Source organism: Gopherus flavomarginatus, chromosome 2 (assembly GCF_025201925.1).
Source record: "Gopherus flavomarginatus isolate rGopFla2 chromosome 2, rGopFla2.mat.asm, whole genome shotgun sequence".
Classification (NCBI taxonomy): Eukaryota; Metazoa; Chordata; order Testudines; family Testudinidae; genus Gopherus; species Gopherus flavomarginatus.
The window spans coordinates 74,508,948-74,530,180 of NC_066618.1; the positions used below are offsets into that span (position 1 = coordinate 74,508,948).

Here is a 21,233-nt window from a genome sequence, read left to right on the forward strand (position 1 = left end):
CTTCCAAGAGGCTCAACTCAGGGATCATGTTCTTAAAAATTAAGTATTTTCTTCTGCCTAAAAGAACAGCATATTCCATCTACTCCATACAGAGCCAAAGGAGGGATCATGACATGGGCCATATTTAACTACTAAAAATCCATATGATATTTTTAGCACTGCAGCAGCTAGCTCTGGTGCTTACACTTAGTAATATCCCCAAATTACTTTTTTCTCTAGAGGTGCTGAATGCTCATCAACTTCAATTCAAGTTAAAATGCTCAGCTCCTATCATGAGCAGTCCTGGAGTGCAACCCTGAGAAACCTACACTCATGTAGAGATGGTCAGAATATTTTCACTGAATTGAAATTTCCACAATAGAAGCAGAAATAATTAATTTAGTTTTGACTATTTCTACTCATGTGAAAAGACCTTACTCATGCACATAAAATCAATTCAAGTGACTGGATTAATTGCATGAATTAATTGTATGAGTGCTAATCTGGTGAGTCAAATTTTGCAGGATCTGGTGTGTCACCACTTAATTTTTATTTATTTTTTACAAAATCATAAAAGTTGATTAGATCGCAGCATACTGGCAGAATTGCCCTTTCAAAGGGACACTGCCACATTGGTAAATTATATTTTTACCATTCAAAGAAACTATTTCTTTTCAACCAGCAAAGAGCATAGATGATTTGTTTCTTCACAGTGAAGGGCTTCCACTTAAAATATTCAACAGTAAGTAGGCTTGGAAGGATTAGCTTTTTATTGGTAAATGTCAAACATCAGTTTCATTATAAACACAGGAACCAACTGACAAATATTTTATTGATGATCAAAATTTACAGATAGGCAGAGTAAGAAAAATGCTACTTGAGAACTTATTAGAGTTTGATTTAAGGCTAAAATTTGACCTAGGATGTTGACAGTTTGTGTTTTAATGGTTATGAAGCTTTAAAATTTTTGAATCTCAATGTCTATCATTAAATGATGTCTGACCCCCCCCCATTTTTCACAACTGTGAAAATTTAAATTGATAAAAATAAAAATTAAACCCCATAATTTTGTGCTACTGTGAACATTAAAATTGATAAAAATTGATTAAAAACTAAATATGAACATTGATATTATGTCAAAATTATTTTAAAAAATACACATTGAATTCTGCCAAGCCTATCACTAAGCCACACTAAAATAGAGTTTTGAAATGTTTGATAGCGGTTTTCAACATTTTTCTTCCTGAGAAAACACACACACACACAAACTCCACAGCCCACCTGTGCCACAACAACTATTTTTCTGCAAATAAAAGGCAGGGCCAGCGTTAAGAGGGTAGCAAGCAGGGCAATTGCCCAAGGCCCCCTTTAGTGTGGGGCCCCTGGCAATTGCCCTGCTTGCTAAGTTGCGCAGGCTTTGACTTCAGCCCTGGGTGGTGGGGCTTGGAACCCCAGGCTTCAGTCCCATGCGGTGGGGCTTCAGCTTTCTGCCTTGGGCCACAGCAATTCTAATGCTGGCCCTGCGTGGTGGACCGCCTGAAACCTGCTCAGGGCCCCCAGTGAGCTCCAAGCCACTGGTTGAGAACCACTGGTCTATGATATGAATACCAGGGACATGAGCATGAACAGGCATTCCAACTGAATACATACATACATAATGGGTGTGGTGCACATTTGTCCAGTGCCCATATCCTGGAGACTGAAAACATAAACACAAGCTGGATTTTGCTGCAAGTGTCCCAGTATGCTAGCTTCTGGTTTGTTGTTCTCAATTTTGATTAATATTTCTATACTTGCAAGATTGTCTTAAAACTGATTCAAAATCAGTGAGTGTCAGTCCAAATGAATGCAACTTGGCAGGTCTGAAAATCATTTAACATTTAGTCACCTAAACCTTTTTTTTTCAATCAAATGATGACCACTTTTGGTCACTACCTGCCTAGAACAAGGACTGAAGAGGTGAATTGAAGGTTGAAAGGATCTATAGCCCTTTGTGAATAGGCATTCCCCAAAGCATTTTAGTTTTAATTATAGCAAAGCACATCAGCTAGGCAAAATCTAACAGAGTTCTAAATGAGAATGCATATTCATGTATTTTTATACTGGGCAAGTTTTTTGGGATAAATGAAGGCAAGGAGTATGAAGACCTAAGAATTTATTTCTTATTTCTCATGCAAGCTGACAAAAGTTATATCAATGCCCCTCTTATTTATCATTTAGTTTTAGTGTACATAAGAGAGGACACATGGCCAGTTTGGACTTCATTAGGACTCTTCACAAGAGTCAAGTATGTATCCCACAGTTTTTGACAGAAAGAATTTACAGTCTAGAGACTTGATCCTGCAAACCATTGCTCAGATAACTCAGAAGGACTACTCACATGATAACTTGTGTAAAGATTGGCAGTAGTGACGTCTAAATTATACAATAACCAGATGAAGGAAGAGAGAAGATCCAGTTCATATGGTCTAACATCTGCGATACCTTGTCCTCTAGTCAGCAGGAACATAGGAATTTGGCATAGCAGCGGTCTATCTACTCCAGCATCTTCTGTCACAACAGTGGCCTAGGTATATTTAATACAATTATTATATAATTAGACTAGAGGAAATCAACTGTATGTATCCAAACCAATAAATTTTTCCATTTACTTTATTTCACATTTTGTGAAGAGCACACTTAAAAACAAACAAAAAAAGCATCTTCCTCAGCCCTTTCTAGGCAGATGCAATAAACTAGCGTCAGACAACAAAATTTCCAACCAGGCTGTGCAAAACATGGCAAATATGAGGTTTATATTGCACGGTACAGAGTAATAATTTGAAGAAGTCAGGGAGAAATAAAGTGTTTATTGGGGACAGTGAACACAAGAGAAAAAATGTCCAGTGTTTTGGTAAGCCACGCCATGTGATGGGCCATGGATGGTGCACTTCAAAGGGAAAAAAATGCCCTTCAAAGTATTTTCAGGAGCTAGGGCTGCAAATCATCCCAGGCGGGAATGGACTCAGGAAGCGGGACGAACAGCAGGGCTCGGGTTCACCTGCACCGCTTTTACACCGGTGCCGTGAGGTTAGCGGGGAAACCCTTCCCCTCCCCCGGGGGAACCGGAGGAGGTGATTCCCGGAGCAGGCTGCGGTGGAGGCTGGCACGGTCCTAGGGAGCCGCAGGGGGCGCTCCTGGCACCCCGATCACCTCCGGAGCCTGGACCAGCAAACCCCACCCCCAAAGCCAGCCGGGCGCTGGCATGTGGCAGGCGGGGGGCAAGCAGTGCGTGCCGCCCGCAGCCTCTGAGGAAGGCTCCTCTCCATCGCCGCCGCCGGGTCCGGGCTCTGCAGCAGCGCTCGCTTCCTCCCTCGCTTGCAGGCGGCGGCAGCTCCCCGCCCTCCAAGATGCCAGCGCGGCTGCTGCTGCCCGCATTGCCACGCTCGTCGGCCGGCTGAGGGGGCCGCGCCCCGGGGGCAGTCCGTGCGCGGCCCTTGCATCCCGGCTCCCCGCCGCCCCGATGGAGCCGCGGCTGGGCAGGCACCGGACGCGCCAGGCGAGGTAAGGCGCCGCTGCCGCCGCCGCCTGTTGCATTGCCCCGCGTGGCTGCCCGCTTGCTCCCGAGCGTCCTTTGCCCTGTCCCGGGCACGCAGCGCGCGCTGGGGGGCGCTCGCAATGCAACTCCGGGAACTTTTGCAGGCAGGCTCGGCTCGCTGCGCCCGCTGGCCCCGGGGCGCCGCTTCTCCCCCTCTGCTGCTTTCCGTTTATTTCTTAATTGGAGGTGGCGGAGCCCTGCCCCAACTCCGGGGGGCGGGCGAGCTCTTGGGGAAGGCTGGATGCTCAGGGCTGGGCGGGGTAGGGGGACGATGCAAGGAAATGGAGCTGGCCTCGCCAAGGGCTAGCAGGGCTTGATCGGTCCCCACCAGTAGCAGCCAGGCGAGCCCGGCGGAGGCTGCACCCTCTGTGCCTGGGCTGCTCCCGTGTGAGCCGGGGAGGATGCGGGGGGCTGCGTCGGGGGAAGGGGGCAATAGCAGGGAGTAGGGCTCTGTGACCTGCAGGCTTGGGCGGGGGGGGGGCGCGAAGAGCAACTCCGGGAGTTGGGCTGGAGGGGAGAAGAGCGAAGCCCGGGGCTGTGGGAGTGGGTGGGCTGCTGCCCCCTCCCCCCAGCTCTAGCAGCGGCCAGGGGGGAAGGGAAGGGGGCAGGAGAGCGTGTCCTGGGAGGGGTGATGAGGGCACATCCCCCCACCTGGAGTGAAAGGCTCAGGGGAGAGGAGCAGGTGGAGTCAGACACCCACTGGCCGACTAGTGCAGCTTGCAGCTCTGCGGGCCACCTAACTAGCCATCCGCGCGTTTCCAGCGGGAACCCCGGCCAGCCCTGCTGCTTCCCAGAGCTAGCTGGAGCTGCGGGTAGAATCTCCCCGGAAGGGCCCGAAGGCGGTAGGTGGGCTGAAAGGGTGGGGTGGGGCTGAATAAAGGAGCAGAGGCTGCAGGAACTAGGGGTACCCCGCATCACCGGCCCTGGAGCAAGAAGAGATTATCCGCCCCCCCCCCCGAACATTTTCAAGGCGTGTCTTGTTACATTTTTTGCAAGCTGGTGGCACGCACGGGTTGCAGAGTGTCAAGCTGATCAGCATTCAAGTGGCGATGAGTGAGCAAAGTGAAGTGAGAGGGGCGCGTGCAACTGGCAGTGGAAGCTGAGGATGGTGCATGGGGAGAGAGAGAGAGATGAGAAGAAGCTGTTTGTGTTGCCTTGGGATTTTTCCACGTTGAAACCTACCAGGACCAGTTGCTACGAAGCATGAAGCAGGCGGTGATGGTTGTGATGATGAGGAAAGGCTGTTTCTAAATGATCGGGCTGCAGTTCTCTCAGAATACAAGCAACAAATGGCAGCGGGCTGTGGCCGGGCTGCAGCAGCAGCAGCAGCTGCAACTCCCAGGTGAGCTGCAAAGGCTCCAGGCTGCAAGCTGCAGCTTTCCATGGGTGCGCCTCGCATTCTGCTCCTGATTCACCCCCAGCCCCGTACCCCCTAAGGCACTTGAGCTGGGAGCCCTTTTCCTAACATATGGGGTTAGTCTGTGTCTAGTAGTGAGTGACCAAGGGATTTGTGGGTGCTGCTGCTTTTGCTCTTTGCATATTGCACTGTACCCCCTTGTACAGGAAAGCCAAGGAAGAGAGTGGAGTTAGTGCTAATGTGTACCCTATCTCTGTGATGCAGTAAAATAATAGGGCAGGGCAGTACCCTGAGCAGGACACTGTCATGACCTTAAAGCTTATTGTTTAGATAGAAAATTCATGGTTATTTGTATTAAGCAGGTATAGAGATGGTCAGTATGTGGAAAATTGTGGGAGTATGTTTAAAATTTGATAACATCATTCTGTATGTTGTTGCTTTAATTACAGTGTCCATATCCAAAAACTGTTTCTTTAAAATTTGGAACTCAATACTAAGTCAAATGCAATGGTATTTTTCTTTCCTTTTTTTTTTGGCATCTTGCCATAAAAAATAAAACATTTTTAGAATTATTTCTTTAAAATACCCAGGCAGTTTGGACTCCAAGTTAACAGTCAGTATTTGCCAAATAGTCCCTTTTGCTAGACAGAAGATATGGCGTGATTACAAAATAAAAATAACCGTGTACAAAAATACATCAATTTACCAAATATTTGCACAACTGAATTGAAATTGGTCAAATAGCATATGAGGCTGGTATCCAGGAATTAAGCATACAGCAATTCATAGATCTGTAAAAATGACAACTGGGTTATTGCTTTTAAAAAGATGTTGTTTTTTAAAGTAATAGTCTTGGAAAAGTGCTCCAAATACTTGCACCAGAAGAGAAAACAATACCTTTGAGTATAAAACTTTGGATGGGACAAATCTCATCTCAGTACCGAAAAATTATTGGCTACAATAATTCCTTGGTGCTAAACCATTTAATGATTTATAAATTCAGATTGCAAGATGCCTGTTACGCCTTGTTGGGAGTGGTTCTTTGATACAGAGTACAAGAGTGTTCACATAGCTTATATTTTGCTATCTTAAATAATGTCACCCAAGAAAGAAACATGCAAAATGAGTTTATAGTTTGATTTGGAGACAGAGGCTAGAGCATAAACTATGGTATAAACTAACTCACAAAAACCTTCATTCTCAAAGTGACTTGGTTTCTTAATTTTCTTTTGTAGGATCTAATTTAGAAGTAATCTTATTCAGAGTCTCAGTAATATTGAAGGAATTATTAGAACAACTCTGTAACCCTTATTCACACAGGTAGTCCTGGGTATCAGTGGGATTACTCACATGAGTAAGGGTTACTCACTTGACTAAGGATTGGACCTATTGTCAACTAGTTATGATGTGGTGTTAAATAGGGACCTGATTTTGTTGAAACTATTGAGAAGTCTCTCATTTGACTTTAAGTAGAAGCAGAAGTGAGGCTGAGTCCTTACCTTCTCTTCTTTGTCCATATATTGCTGATGGAGAATTGAGACCCAGTCCTGCTCCCAGTGTAGTCAGATGCAAAACTTTCATTGACTTTAATGTGAGCAGGATGTGATCCTTAGGGTGCTAATTTCCATTGATTTTTAGTGGCATTGAGGCTTGCAGGAGGTGTTCAGTGCCTGATAAGATTGAGCTTTTGTTTACTAGCAGAAATATCCTATCTGTAGCTTTCTTGACAGTGAGAAATATTTACTCTTAAGCCACATGATTTGCCTCAAGTGGGAGACTAATGGAAAAACAAGACATTTCATTAGCAAGAAATAAGAATGTATTCATAGGGAGGGCCCAGTCCTAAACCACAGAAGTCAGTGGGAGCTTTGTCATTGATATTAATGGGAGCAAGATCAAGGCTTGTATGTACTTACTTTGGTTTTGTTATACATATATTGCCTTGGTTGTGTAATGTAAAAATGAAAAAAGGACATAGCTCTAGACTTTGAGCTATTCCAACTGTACTGTTCTGCTTCCACTGAAGTCATAATAGATTGCCAGTGACTTCAGGGCAATCAGGAGCAAGTTCAAATAGCTTATCAATTCAAGAAACAACCTCAAAACTGTAGAATTGAAATCTAGACATTAAAGATGACTGTGGTATCAACATTGGTGTTTGAACCAAGAGAAATGTAATATAAAATGGTCTTACTGGATTTAATAATGAAGGCACCAAATTCTGCTTGTGTTACTTACGTAGTGGGTCCCATTAACTTAAGGGGGTCACTTGTGTAAACAAAGCATGCATGATATAGCTCACTATAGGTAAATTTGGGAAGATTCTAAACCTAACTGAGAATGAAAGGAAGATGCAAAATGTTTGTAAACATTAGTTATCACTAACTGCCTAATGTAGTGAGAGGAACAACTGTTGGTGGTACCTTTTTAGAATCAGTTAAAGGTATGTACATGATTTTAAATATGATTTATCTATTTATTATGGGCTGATCTGTAGCCAATTGAAGTCAGCTTAATTGACTTCAGTGGACTTCAGATCAGTTCCCATTTGAGAGAAACTTCATTTGTGTTCCACTGTTTATATACATGTATACTTTATACATTTCGTTTTTCCCAGTATAATCAGTTAGTAAATGTAAAGCAAATGTCTTGCTGTGCAATTCATATTTGTCTGTAGCTATAAAATTCCTAAAACAAATGTCAAAAGGAAGAAAGAAATCTGATTTTTAAAATGATAGTATGATTCTCAAACACCATGATTAAACATTTTGCTTTGAACCAAGAATGAATTAGCAGAGTTCATGGAGTTTGTAGTCACTTATTCTGGCCTTCTTGAACAGTTTTACCAAACAAGCTCTGATATTTTAAAAAAAAGTTACTTGTGGAACATACAGCTTTGGTAGGACATTTGTGCTCTTGTGTGAACCAAAAGTCAGCATGTCCACAGATACTACATGCAAGAAATTAAGAAACCTGCTAACTAATTTAATAAACTTTTTTTTTAAAATTATGGCTAACTTTGTAAATACATACATGAATGTTTGTATGGTAGTATTTAAACATAATACATCATAGGTAGAACACTATTGAATTTGGAGGTCTTTTTTTCTGGTGATTCTGTGTCTCTGTTTTGTTGGCTTTAGTCCAGTTCATTTGATAAAGTAAATTATTTCTTCTTCTTTCTCCATTTTTGTGGCCACTTTGTGAAGGTTGTTCTGGATGTTCAGCACATATATGAACTCATCCAAAACAAAACATATGTTCAATCAGATGCAGTATCACTTTTCCCTTAACGCTTTTTCATCTCTTCATTTACACAAGTAGTAATTGCCAAACCCAGCATAGGGGAGGCTCTCCTTTTTTAACAATGATTAAGACACATGGTGTTGATTCATTAGGATTTGTGAATGTAATAGTTGTCTATAAGTATAGTTGGTGATTTGCATTGTAGACTTCTGTACAGTATCGATTGACTTGGACCACAAGCATATTTTATGTAGGGACTTCGGTTGAACTTGAAAGGTATTATGCACAGCATTTGCTGCTAGTTCACATACATTATTCCAGTCTCTACCAGCTTTTTTCTTGTGCTCTCTTTTGAGTATTTACATCACATAGAGATTATAGCTTGGTTTATTTTCACACTGATTTTAAAAGTGGACATGGGAAAAATCTTTCACCATAAGAGTGGGCACAACTCCAAAGTTCTGTATTCTGTTGCCAAGGGAAAGACTGTAGCCAAAGTAAAATGCCTGTTCTGTCTCTGTATAGTATCCTCTTGTTAGGATGAAAGAAGGAAAGATAAGAGAGACTGGGAGAGGAATGGGGAAGGGATGTGGCAATAGAAGACGAAGAAAAGGGGAAAGTGAGAGATCACAGGAGTTGTCTAGTTTGGGAAAAGAGGTTATGAACTTATTACGCTATTATCTAATCCTTAGAGAAGAACGATGGTCCAGTACAAGGGTACAAGCCGTGAGTTCTGGCTTCAGTTTCCTGCCCCACCACAGACTTCTTTTGTGACCTTGGGCCTTGGGCAAGTTAGTTCATCTTTGTATGCCTCAGATCACTGTCTGTAATAGTACTTCTCTACCTCATGGTAGTGTTGTGAGGCTAAAATACGTTAAAGATTGCAATGTGCTTGAGTGCTATTGTAATGGGGGCCATATAAGTTCCAGAGATATAGATATAGCATGTCCTTTTCCTTAGTATAGGTTTGTGTTAACAGTTTTTACCTCAGTTATCTGGCCAGGTCCACTTTAGGCTCCCATTTCAACTAGCTAACACATGTGGCCAGGGCAAGTTGTATTTTAAACATGAATTTTTAAAAAATGTGTTAACTAACATTAAACAAACAAAATACACCATTTATTTTAGTGTAGACAAGGCCTTAGGGGAAACATAGAGTCCACCTCAGCCAGCTAAATTGATGTGAAAGGTATAGATGCAAGGGATAAGGTCGTGGCTGGGTCAGGGAGAAGTGGAGCAGGAAGGAGATAGAGAAAACAGAGGAAAGTGAGAGACATCATGAAAATGGGATGCTACTTGGTCTGAAAACAGCCAATAAAACAAAAAGTATTAATTAAGGAAAGATAAACGAAGAACCAGAATGAAAGAGACCCAACAGCAAGAGGCCAGAGAATATAAAAAAGTTGAAAAAGAAAAAAGTAGTAGAAAGAAAGTGTGTGGAAAAAGATGGGTGGAGATAAAAAAAGAAAAGTAAGAAAAGATGCATAGAAGTTTTAATCTGGAGAATGTTGCCTTATTTACTCACATTGCAGTACTTCCATAGTAACAGATGGCCCACATTTCAGTCATGTTGTGGAAGGCTGACAGACTGTTCTGCTGTCAGGGGTCGAGTCACATTTCTGCTTATAGTTACTGTTGGTCACATAAGTCAGTTAGTGGGATATGTATTTTTTAAAGTGACATGCCCTAGTAGCCGGCCATCTTAAAGAAATATTTTTGTGGATATTGTTAAAACTATCTTCATCAGCACTTACAATGAATATAATGTAAAACAGTTCACAATATTATGTCAAGGTTGCAGTGAAGTTGCATTCAAGTAGTTCCATTGTCTTCTGTGGAAATACTTTAATCAAAAAGGATTTGGTTCAATTTGGGTAAATTTTTGAAAGTGACTGAAAATGGTTTTGTGTGTAAACATAGTGGGAGTTGAGAGCACTCAGTGCTTCACAGCTGTGCTTGTGGGATTGAGCCATTAATGTGTTTTTATTGGGGGCTAATGGGACACATGAAAGAGTCTTAATTTTTTAAACTGGAGAGTACATATATGCAGATTGCTTGGGCATATTGCAGTCTTTCCCCCTCAAAATTATTTTAATTAAGTTTTATGCATAAATTGAAAAGAATTACTTAAAGCCCAAGTATGACATTTAGCAAAGAGTAAAGATATTTGACATTTGAATGAATTCATATGGTTGAGCTTGATAGGGGACATTATGTTAAAAAGAAACAGAATCATCATTGCTTTTATGAATTATCCTATACTTGGATTCTTCAGGAAGGTTACAGACTAGTTATTGTATATTGGAAAGAGAACTCTAACATAAGATTTTTTTAATCATTTAGGTTACTATGAAACTAAAAATCATATATTAGTATATATTACATTAGATGAATAAAAGATAAAATTGAAATGCAGTTTACTGGTCACTGTTTTTTTTTATTATTTCCTTTTTTATTTCTCTGTTGGGACACTGAAAATCAGGACAGTCAGTTTCACTTTTGTTTATAATCAGTTTCAGATTCTTAATACTGTAATATTTGGGTATCAAATACTCCAAAGTGGTGTACATTTAAAAACTAAATTTTAATGGAATTTTTAAAAACAAATTGTGAAAACGTTTCTGTTGGCCCATTAATTTTAATAGGATTACTCATAGTAGTAAAATTAAGCATGTGCATAAATGTCTGCAGAATTGGAGACCTAGCGTCTGCTCTACACCTTACTTCCTGTGTGAATTCACTTAACTCTTGTGCACCTCAGTTTCCCCATTTAAAATGAGAATATTGGTAACACCTTTCTTTTACAAGCATCTCAGGATATATAGCTGAAGATCGTTGTTGATATTATTGTTATTATTATTACTGTTCATTAATAAACACCTCTTTTGTGATAGGAGCTATATATTCTTTCTGATATAGAATGCATGCTAGATATTAATTTAAAATGCAAAAATGATAGTCATGTGAAAGAACCAAGACAACTTTTAGCAGCCTACTAATTTCAGTTTGTCTGTTTTTGTACTTTCCAGTTTGGAGCCTTTGGTTGCTCGTTTGTTACAATAATAGTAATCTGTGGAATGACAGAGAGACTTTTCAGTCTGTCAGTGGTTCAGCATTTCATTTCCATGTACCCATTTTCCGGGATACTCCACAGTTTCCCTGTCTTTGCCATCACACTATCAAGAGGTAACACACATTTGATGTAATCATTGATGCTGGGTTTGCTTGATTTAAAAAACAAAAACAAAGCCTTAGTCAATATTAGTAACTTGGGTTGACTACTGTGATAGAAATCTCTCTTTACCATGAATGGTAGGTGGTTACTTGGAGAAGAAATTTGATGGCTATGATCAGGTGGGCTTTAGTAGTGGTATTGTTGTATCAACTTTGCTATTCTCAGATACAAACCTTATTATTATATTGTAGTTCTCTCTTTATGAGCCCAGTCATACAAATATCATTCAACAAAGAGCTTGCTACTGTAAGTAGCTCCATTAAAGTCGGAGAGATTGGCCCCCGTATTTCCATTTTATTTAGTATTCTTTAGATTTGGTTTGTTTTTTTTTAGTATGGCAAACACTTCAGTAAATGTGTCTAAACTGGTTTTGAAAATAATTGGCTTGATTTGAATAAGTCAGGAGAAAATACAATAATTTAGTAAAGACCTATAAAAAGGTGTTTTGGAAGAAAGAATTTTCCTGGAATAAGGAAATTAATAGTGAGCATATCCAGTATTACATTCATATTTTTAAAAATGAAGTGTAAAATAAATGTACTTACTTGGCTTTTTTTCCCCTTTTAGATGCCAGATTGGCAACACACTTTAAAAGAAAACCTGAAACCTTTCTTTATTTTTCAATCTTCACTTTGTGAAAATTGGAGAATACTGTATAATATGCTCCTTATTGTACTATAAAGATATGGGAAATAGTGTGGTGACTAAAAAACATTGTCACCTTAGATTGAAAGATCGATACCCTGACTGTACACAAGTAGCATAGGTGTTGCATTGCTGTGCTGGAGATTCCAGTGGCTAAGGATGTCAGGATGTGGATCCTAGTTCTGGAATGTGTGCCCAAGATTCCAGTGTGTTCATGGTGGTGGCGGCAGTGTGCCTTGATGTTGGTACTGTGACGTAGTTGGATATGTGTGTATCAGCTTACGAAACTCCGTTTGGTTTTAGAGTGCTGTTTTGTTTCAGGAGCTCCGCTATGTATTGTAACCTTCATGTTGGAGTGTGACCCTTATGTTGTATTGCAGCCTCCCTTGTGGGTTAGTGCATTCATTTTGTAGTGGGGTATTGGTAGCCTTTTCCCTGGGTATGTGTTAGAAGCTGTGACAGAGCAATCTAGGGCCATCAGCTGTGATTGTCTGTTAACTGGCAGCCCATACACAAGAACAGTGAACTGTGTACAGAAACCTGGCTGTGGGAAAGGGGCAGGTGTTCTTCAGCCTGGTTATGCAGCCTAAAGGATCAAAGACTATGTTTAAAGGAAAAACAAGGAGGAGTCCTTGTGGCATCTTAAAAACTAACACATTTATTTGGGCATAAGCTTTCATGGGCTATAATTCACTTCATCAGATGCATGGAGTGAAAAATACAGTAGGCAGGTATAAATATACAGCACATGAAAAGAGGGGGTCAAATGAGGGGGTCAGTGCTAATGAGGCCAATTCCATCAGGGTGGATGTGGCCCATTCCCAACAGTTGAAAAGAAGGAGTGAATATCAACAGAGAGAAATTACTTTTTGTAAGGGGAATGCTCTCTGTGAAAGGGAGCCAGATCACCACCCCATGCAAAAAGGCCAAGCTAAGGAGAGAGAAGGCAGAATGGCTGCCTAGCCGATGGGTGCTGGCCACACCCACAACTCAAAGGAGGGTGAGATCTGACGTGTGGGGAGTGTGTTGTCTTCCCAAAGATCTATAACTCTCTTGTGCTATTTAAAAGAAAAGTGCCTGTGGTTAAGAAATTCCTTTAAGCTTTCCTTGCCTTCCATGCTGTCCCTGAAGGGGTTAATCAAGAAACTCATAATGCAACAAGATAGAACTCTAACAGAACATATATAAGCAACTGGGGGCTCAGGAGGGTTAAGGAGCTGAGAAGTTCTGCATGCCAAAGAAGGGGCATAGACACAGGTCTGCACTTGGGACTGTGCCTGAGAGACCCAGAGTGAGGAAGAGTGATGCTCTCACCATACCACATAGGGAATCCAGCAGTTCGGTCCAATCAACTGAGTGGCATCCTTCCAGAGAGGGGAACTGAGCTAGGTTGTGAGAAACACGTTGATTAGTTTTCAGCCCAACATGCCGGCAACATTTCATAATTAAAATTAAGTTTATTACACAATTAAGATATCATTTGAATTTTCAGCCTCAGTGTTGTCATTGTGGGTTAAAGTTATTTCCAATGACCATAGTTGCTATGAATATGAAGTTTGAAAGTTTTGATGCAAGATTGCTGAAGGCTTTGGAGAAGTCCCTGGAAGCATGGTAAGAAAAAAAATATTGATCTTTTCCCCACATAGCTATACAGCTTTTGAACTTCCTCTCCTCTTCCATCTGAAGCTCTGTTAGGTGCCTTTGGCGGGTCGGAAGGCGTTGCTGAAATGTCCACCAGTACCTCATGGAAACTCTGCCCGTTTTCCGACACAGGAATGAAAGTGCAAGCAAGAGAACTTGAAAAGGGGCTTCCTCCGTGTGGCTCGACAGGATGTGTTGGCAGGCTGTTCAAAATTGCTGTAATGTGCCGGGTGGTTGGTAAAGTTTTCCCACAGTGCATGCAGGTCAAAGGGCTAGAGCAGCCATGTTTTGGGAGGGAGCTAGGAAGTCTTGAATATGGTGGTTTGACTCGGGTCTTAGTGCTGCAGTGTGGCATCCAGAGCCCCAGGTTCTAGCCTGGGTTAAAAAATTCTCAGTGTAGAGTTAAGAATCAGCATCGAGGCTCGAGCCCTGGGTTCTAGAATGCAGATCGGCTGACCTGAGAGGTAGCGCAAGCATCAGTAGTAATATAGCCATGGTAGCACTGACCGCAGCAAGACCTAGCCATGCTGAGTACCTACCTACTGGTTTCAGGGGGTTTGTACTTGGCATCAAGGGTGAAGAATTGGAGCTGTATTTGTGCAGCTTATGAATTCTGATTGATATTGTGAAATTGTAATATGAAAATCTGCAGTGTCATGAGTACAAAGAACAGGAGTACTTGTGGCACCTTAGAGACTAACACATTTATTTGAGCATAAGCTTTCCTGGGCTACAGCCCACTTCATTGGATGCATAGAATGGAACATATAGTAAGAAGATATTTGTACATACAGAGAACGTGAAAAGGTGGAAGTACCCATACCAACTGTAAGAGGATAATTATTTAAGAGAAGCTATTATGAGCAGGGGAGAAAAACTTTTGAAGTGATAATCAAGATGGCCCATTTTGGACAGTTGACACGAAGGTGTGAGGATACTTTAACGTGGGGAAATAGATTCAATTAGTGTAATGACCGAGCCATTCCCAGTCTCTGTTCAAACCTGAGTTAATGGTATATAGTTTGCATATTAATTCAAGTTCAGCAGCTTCTCCTTGGAGTCTGTTTTTGAAGCTTTTCTGTTGCAAAATTGCCACCTTCAGGTCTGTTACTGAGTGATTAGAGAGGTTGAAGTGTTCTCCTACTGGTTTTTTGAATGTTATGATTCCTGATGTCAGATTTGTATCCATTTATTTTTTTGTGTAGAGATTGTCCGGTCTGGCCAATGTACATGGCAGAGGGGCATTGCTGGCACATGATGGCATATATCACATTGCTAGATGTGTAGATGAACGAGCCCCTGATGTCGTGGCTGATGTGATTAGGTCCAGTGATGGTGTCACTTGAATAGATATGTGGACGAAGTTGGCATCGGGCTTTGTTGCAAGGATACGTTCCTGGGTTAGTGTTTTGTTGTATGGTGTGTGGTTGCTGGTGAGTATTGGCTTCAGGTTAGAGGGCTGTCTGTAAGCAAGGACAGGTCTGTCTCCCAAGATCTGTGAGAGTGAGGGATCATCTTTCAGGACAGATTGTAAATCTTTGATGATGCGCTGGAGAGGTTTTAGTGGGGGGGTGAAGGTGACGGCTAGTGGCGTTCTGTTATTTTGTTTGTTGGGCCTGTCTTGTAGGAGGTGAGTTCTGGGTACTCGTCTGGCTCTGTCAATCTGTTTTTTCACTTCAGCAGGTGGGTATTGTAGTTTTAAGAATGCTTGATAGAAATCTTGTAGGTGCTGTCTCTTATCTGAGGGATTGGAGCAAATGCGGTTGTATCTTAGAGCTTAGCTGTAGACCATGGATCGTGTGGTGTGTCCTGGATGGAAGCTGGAGGCATGTAGGTAAGTATAATGGTCAGTAGGTTTCCGGTATTGGGTGGTGGTTATGTGACCATCGCTTATTAGCACAGTAGTGTCTAGGAAATGGACCACTTGTGTGGACTGGTCCAGGCTGAGGTTGATGGTGGGATGGAAATTGTTGAAATCATGATGGAATTCCTCAAGGGCTTCTTTTCCATGGGTCCAGATGATGAAGATGTCGTCAATGTAGCGTGAGTAAAGTAGGGGCGTTAGGGAACAAGAGCTAAGGAAACGTTGTTCTAAGTCAGCCATAAAAATGTTGGCATACTGTGGGGCCATGTGGGTACCCATAGCAGTGCCACTGACTTGAAGGTGTATATTGTCCCCAAATGTGAAATAGTTGTGGGTGAGGACAAAATCACAAAGTTCAGCCACCAGGTTTGCTGTGACATTATCGGGGATGCTGTTCATGATGGCTTGTAGTCCATCTTTGTGTGGAATGTTGGTGTAGAGGGCTTCTACATCCATAGTGGCCAGGATGGTGTTTTGTGGAAGATCACTGATGGATTGTAGTTTCCTGAGGAAGTCAGTGGTGTCTCGAAGATAGCTGGGAGTGCTGGTAGCATAGGGCCTGAGAAGAGAGTCCACATAGTCAGACAATCCTGCTGTTAGGGTGCCAATGCCTGAGATGATGAGGTGTCCAGGATTTCCAGGTTTATGGATCTTAGGTAGCAAATAGAATACCCCTGGTCGGGGTTCTAGGCATGTATCTGTACAGATCTCTTCCTGTGCTTTTTCAGGGAGTTTCTGGAGCAGATGGTGTGGTTTCATTTGGTAATCCTCGGTGAGATCAGAGGATAATGGCCAGTAGAATGTGGAGTTAGAGAGCTGCCTAGCAGCCTCTTGTTCATATTCCAGCTTATTCATGATGACAACAGCACCTCCTTTGTCAGCCTTTTCGATTATGACGTCAGAGTTGTTCTGGAGGGTGTTGATGGCGTTGTCTTCAGCACGGCTGAGGTTATGGGGCAAGTGATGCTGCTTTTCATGAGTGTGTGATGGTCTTTGCTTGTGGGAAGTTTTGCCTAATAGGCAGGACTTAAGCCCTTTGATGTGTAGGGGAGCCTGGGCCCCCACACTCCACTGGGCTCCTGCTCACTGCCCTGTGAGGGTGACACACGGGCCTGACGCCCATTTGAGAGGGCTCCCAACCCAGGGAATTTGAGTGGGTGGTACTGTGATCTAGCACCCGGGATCGCAACACCACTCAAATTTGGCTGTGGATGAGTGGTGAGCAGGCTCGATTTCCAAGACACCCTCCCCTGTCCCATTGAGGCCTCTTTGGTCTCCATCAGTGTTCCCTCTAATTTTTTACCTCCATGTGTGGAATGAATTTTATTATTTGGACCAATATAGAGTTGATGTGTGACGCATCACCTCCATATTGGTGCACATAACAAAATCCATGTGGTGAATGTAGGGCTGAGGCGTTCGGGTTTGGGTTCTGGGGAGGGGCTGGGGATGAGGGGTTCAGGGTGTGGGGGCGGGACAGAGGGTTGGAGTGCAGGAGAGTGCAGGCTCTGGTTGGGGGTGGGGCCAAGGATGAAGGGTTTGAGGTGCAGGCTGACCCTGGGCTGCGGTGGGGAGTGAGAACTCCCCCCTAGCCCTCTCTCGCCACAGCAGCTCAGGGAGATGCCTCTCCCCAGCCGCAGCAGCTTTGGTGGAACTGGGCTGGCCTGAAGGAGGGACTTCTCTCCCCGGCAGCTCCGCTGGGCCTGGGCTGGGCCTAGGCTGTTGTGGCAGGTCCATGCTAGTGTCAGTTGGGAGAGGCGCCTCTCCCGACCATGGCAAGTCCGTACTGGGGAAGAGGCATCTCTCCCGCTGCAGCCCTGAGCGCCTGCTTGGGGCTTAATACGCAGCTGCACAACCACACAGCTTAGAGGGACTTAGGTCTCCATGATGGTTTGTTTGTTTTTTTTTTTTTAAAGAGTGGAGGGATTCAGTTTCAGATTTTCCCCCAGGACCCGCAAACCTCTGTGCACACTAGTAACGTCCCAAGTGGCCAGGGTGGATTTGATTTAAATCAAATTGATTTAAATCACTAGTCAGGAAGACTTGATATAATCATAGATTTCTATATAAAAGTGCATTCTTTTTGGTTGTTATAACCTTAATACATATTCTTCACAACTCATGGATAGATGTAGGTTTTATTTTTAGAAGGTACACGCTATACGTTTTTAAGTGATTTATTTTGAAAAAAATTTCAGATTAGTTTTACAGATATATCAGAAAATGAATGATTGTTTGGTTATTTTATTTACCAAAGGTAATTGAGGCAGATAGTTCACCTCCCAATGACTTCATAAATATCTCCAATTCAACAGGTTAATCATTAATATTTGTCTTGCCATGCTGTATTAGGTGGAGAACATCACCAGACAGACATTAAATTGTTTTATTTAACTAAAACAACAACGTTACGTATTCTGGATTTTTTTTCTTCTACAGAAAACATAATATTTTAACAAAATTAAGCATATGAATTTTTGAATTTAGTTAAATATTCAAGTTTTTTAAAATCAGATTTGTTTTTTAAAATCGTTTTTAACTAAAATAGTTAAATGAAATATTTTTTAAAAAACAGCAAAAATTAAATCGACTGTCAGCCAGGTCAACATGAGAAACTTAAAATATTGGTTTCTGCAGCTAACTCAGTAGTCTTCACCTTCATTTTCCTGTTTGTTCATAGTCTGGAAAAGAAAAACAAGCTTTCCTGCTTCTTCAGGTCCCAAACTATTTCTCAGTTTGGAATGAATTAGTCCAAAGGAAGAAAATATTCTTTCTACACTGGCAGAAGAAGTTACTCTCACTTTTAACAGCAGGATCACTTCAACAGTCTCTGAATCCAAGTGCTTAAGTGACTTACACCAGTTCACCGGTGTTACTTTCTTTAAAACATCACCAGCAAACATATATGTCTTAAATGGTTCACCCTTAGCTCTGAAATTTATTATAGTTGGCATTATGGAGGGATAATGCTGGATGTCCATGTCATAGCCAACTCCTCTTCTTCAGCAGTTAAGGTTTGACCCTGGGACCGAGTTTGGAGAATATTTGCAAGAAAATGAGCTGGAGATAGTGCTTGTCCCATTTGGTTTTTTAATGCTTGTAATTTAACTCTGTTGTTGCATATTTCTCTTTTTAAGCTCTCACTCAGTTCCTTTCAAATTTCAACATCATCAGCAATAAAAGAGCTATTTCACTGCATTTTGTTCAAGGCTACAGAATTAGGCTTCAGAGTACTCAGCATGTGTTCAACATTTCTCTTAAGGCCAATGTTGAGAACTTTGGCTATGACAGTACCATCCATTTTTTCACAGTTTTGTTCACAAACTGTCATCAGATTAGGCCAGTTCTTGATATAGTGCTCAAAACAGTCCACTACTGAGTTCCATAGCACATCTTGTGGGGGAGTCAGCTTGGTCCGCCCCGCCCGCCCGCCCCCCAACACACACAGTTTTTTCGGAGTAGCTGCTGCACAGTGGTTGCTATGGAAGTATTTTGCAAGTTCTAAAACATTAGCCTTTATTTATGGAACACTGAAATCTTTGGGTAGGAGGTGCATCAATTTAGCAGTTCAACCATGTGTTATTAGCTTGGGATTCTCTTCTCTCTCTTTTAAATAATTTCTTCACATCTTGGACACATTTGCAGCATTGTCTGTGACCAAGCTGCGTACTAGACATTTGATTTTGTTATAGCTTTTACTGCTACTTCTTGTCAGTATTCTGCTGTGTGTGCATCTCCTGAGGTATCAATTGTTTCTGTAAGGAAGACATTCTCTTCTTCTGTTACACAAGCACATACAGCAGGATCATTGTGGACATTGCTCCACTGATCAAGACTCAGGTTAACAATTTTACCCTCTAGAGCTTTTGCACACTGCTCAACTTCTTTCATACACTTTATCCAGCAATTTGCCTGCGACATCTGCTCTGTTGGGTGGACTGTATCCTGGTCTTAATGACTGAATGAACTATGTTAATGAAGTATGGGAGAGTGTGTTGCATAAACACACCAAGCAATTTTTTCATCAATTACCTCTTTTTGTAATCTGCTGGTTCTTGTCACAAACTTATCTATGGTTATTTCTGGATGATGGAGATTTTTTTTCTCTTTTTGCTACAGGTGATATACTGTGGCGATGTGACTGAAACACTATCATTGGCAGATAACTCTGAAACTATAAAAAATTCTGGTGATCTTAAAGGTGGATAATCTTGGGATTCCTGTATGTTGAGGATGGATCCTCCTAAACAAAATAAGTCAATGCAGTTATTTAATTATTATTACCATACTGCTCATTTAGTATTACTCATTGCGTTCACTGACACTCAGTACTACTTTAAAGGTGAAATTGTAAAAGGAAGATCTGCCTCTTTCACCTATTTATTTTTTATCACAACTGCATCTAAAATGATAGTACCATAGAGTCACAACTATATTTTTTGCTCATACATGAGAATTCAAGAATAGTCCAGAGTCAAGGCAGTCCTTAAGAAAGATGTGTGAAATAAAAAAGTTTACAAGCCTGAAGATCCTGCATGTTCTTTTCATCATCTTCAATGCAGCTTCCTCCTGAGAAGGAACACTTCTAATGATGTTGTTTCATTCGGGAAACCAGGCCTTGCATTTCTTTGTTGCACTGTTTGCATTTTGCACGCATGCCTGTCTTACCCACCAATAGAGGAACTTCATTAAAATATTCCAAACTGGGTCTCTTTTACAGCCTGCTGCCATGAGAGGTTTTCCCTTCTAGTGAGAGAATGATACGGTAGATCTCAAATCAATTAAGGCTACACTCAGAAAGACCTCAAGACTTCTGGAATATGCTGCTTAAAGTTTCACTTTTGTTACTAATATATGTCCCTCTCTTCTTACATTGATCTCCAGACTTCTTCTTGTCCAGATCTGTTCTGCTCCCAACATTTGCACTTTTAGAGAGAGGTAAGGAGTTGACTCTGTGTACACAAATTTGCAGAGGGACAATAGTGTTGAGATCTGTTATTTCTCACCTCTATTTATTTATGTATTTATTTATTTATTTGCTGTTAATAAGTTTGCTGTTAATAGGCATGTTATCTCTGGAGACACAAATCCACAGTTTGAGAACTGCAAAACTAAACATCTCTGGTATCTTCTAGACTTAGCACTGAGTCCCATTGAGTAGATAAAAAGATTAACCTAAATAATCTATACAGAAGCCCCTGGAACCCCATAAGATTGGGTCCCTAATCCATGAACGATTGGAACTCGTTTACAAAACTTTTCTTAAACATTACATGAATATATTGTCTCATACTGTAGAATTAGAATTTATAATCCGTATTCCATAATGAGATATCTTTGAGCTATAATGTATCTTAATTAAAACTATCGTTTAGATAATTTTTTCCTCAAAAAGCATCTTATCAAAAAAATCCGATTTAAATACAAAAAATCCATTTGTTTTATTAAAAAAAATTATTTGTCCACCCTGCATGTGACCATTCAATGTCCACAGTGAAGCAAAGTCCCAGAGTGCAGTTGGGCTTACTATGCTTTTAAGTAGCCACATTCTGGGGCTGTGAGTGAACAATAGCAATGTCCACATGAGACATAGCTCTGCGGCAGATTGGTATGCTGTAGATTCACACCCTGGCTTTCTGCACAATAACTTAAAAGCCCTGTATTAAATGGTGGTGTAGCTGTGTAGGTT

At 41.6% G+C, this 21,233-nt stretch overlaps 1 protein-coding gene across 9 annotated transcripts in view; it reads left to right on the forward strand.

Moving 5' to 3' along the window:
- Nucleotides 1-3,453: 3,453 nt before the first annotated feature.
- The window catches only part of LRRC3B (leucine rich repeat containing 3B), a 69,068-nt gene continuing 51,288 nt past the window's right edge, over nt 3,454-21,233 (forward strand). For 4 of the 9 annotated variants that reach the window (XM_050938533.1, XM_050938530.1, XM_050938536.1 and 1 more), the window contains exon 1: nt 4,204-4,898. The gene's annotated coding sequence lies outside the window, so the exon portion shown is untranslated. Of the gene's footprint in view, nt 3,523-3,665; nt 3,743-3,874; nt 3,944-4,203; nt 4,899-20,387; nt 20,483-21,233 lie in introns of those variants that run through there. The other 5 variants (XM_050938532.1, XM_050938531.1, XM_050938529.1 and 2 more) reach the window with 5 other exon arrangements.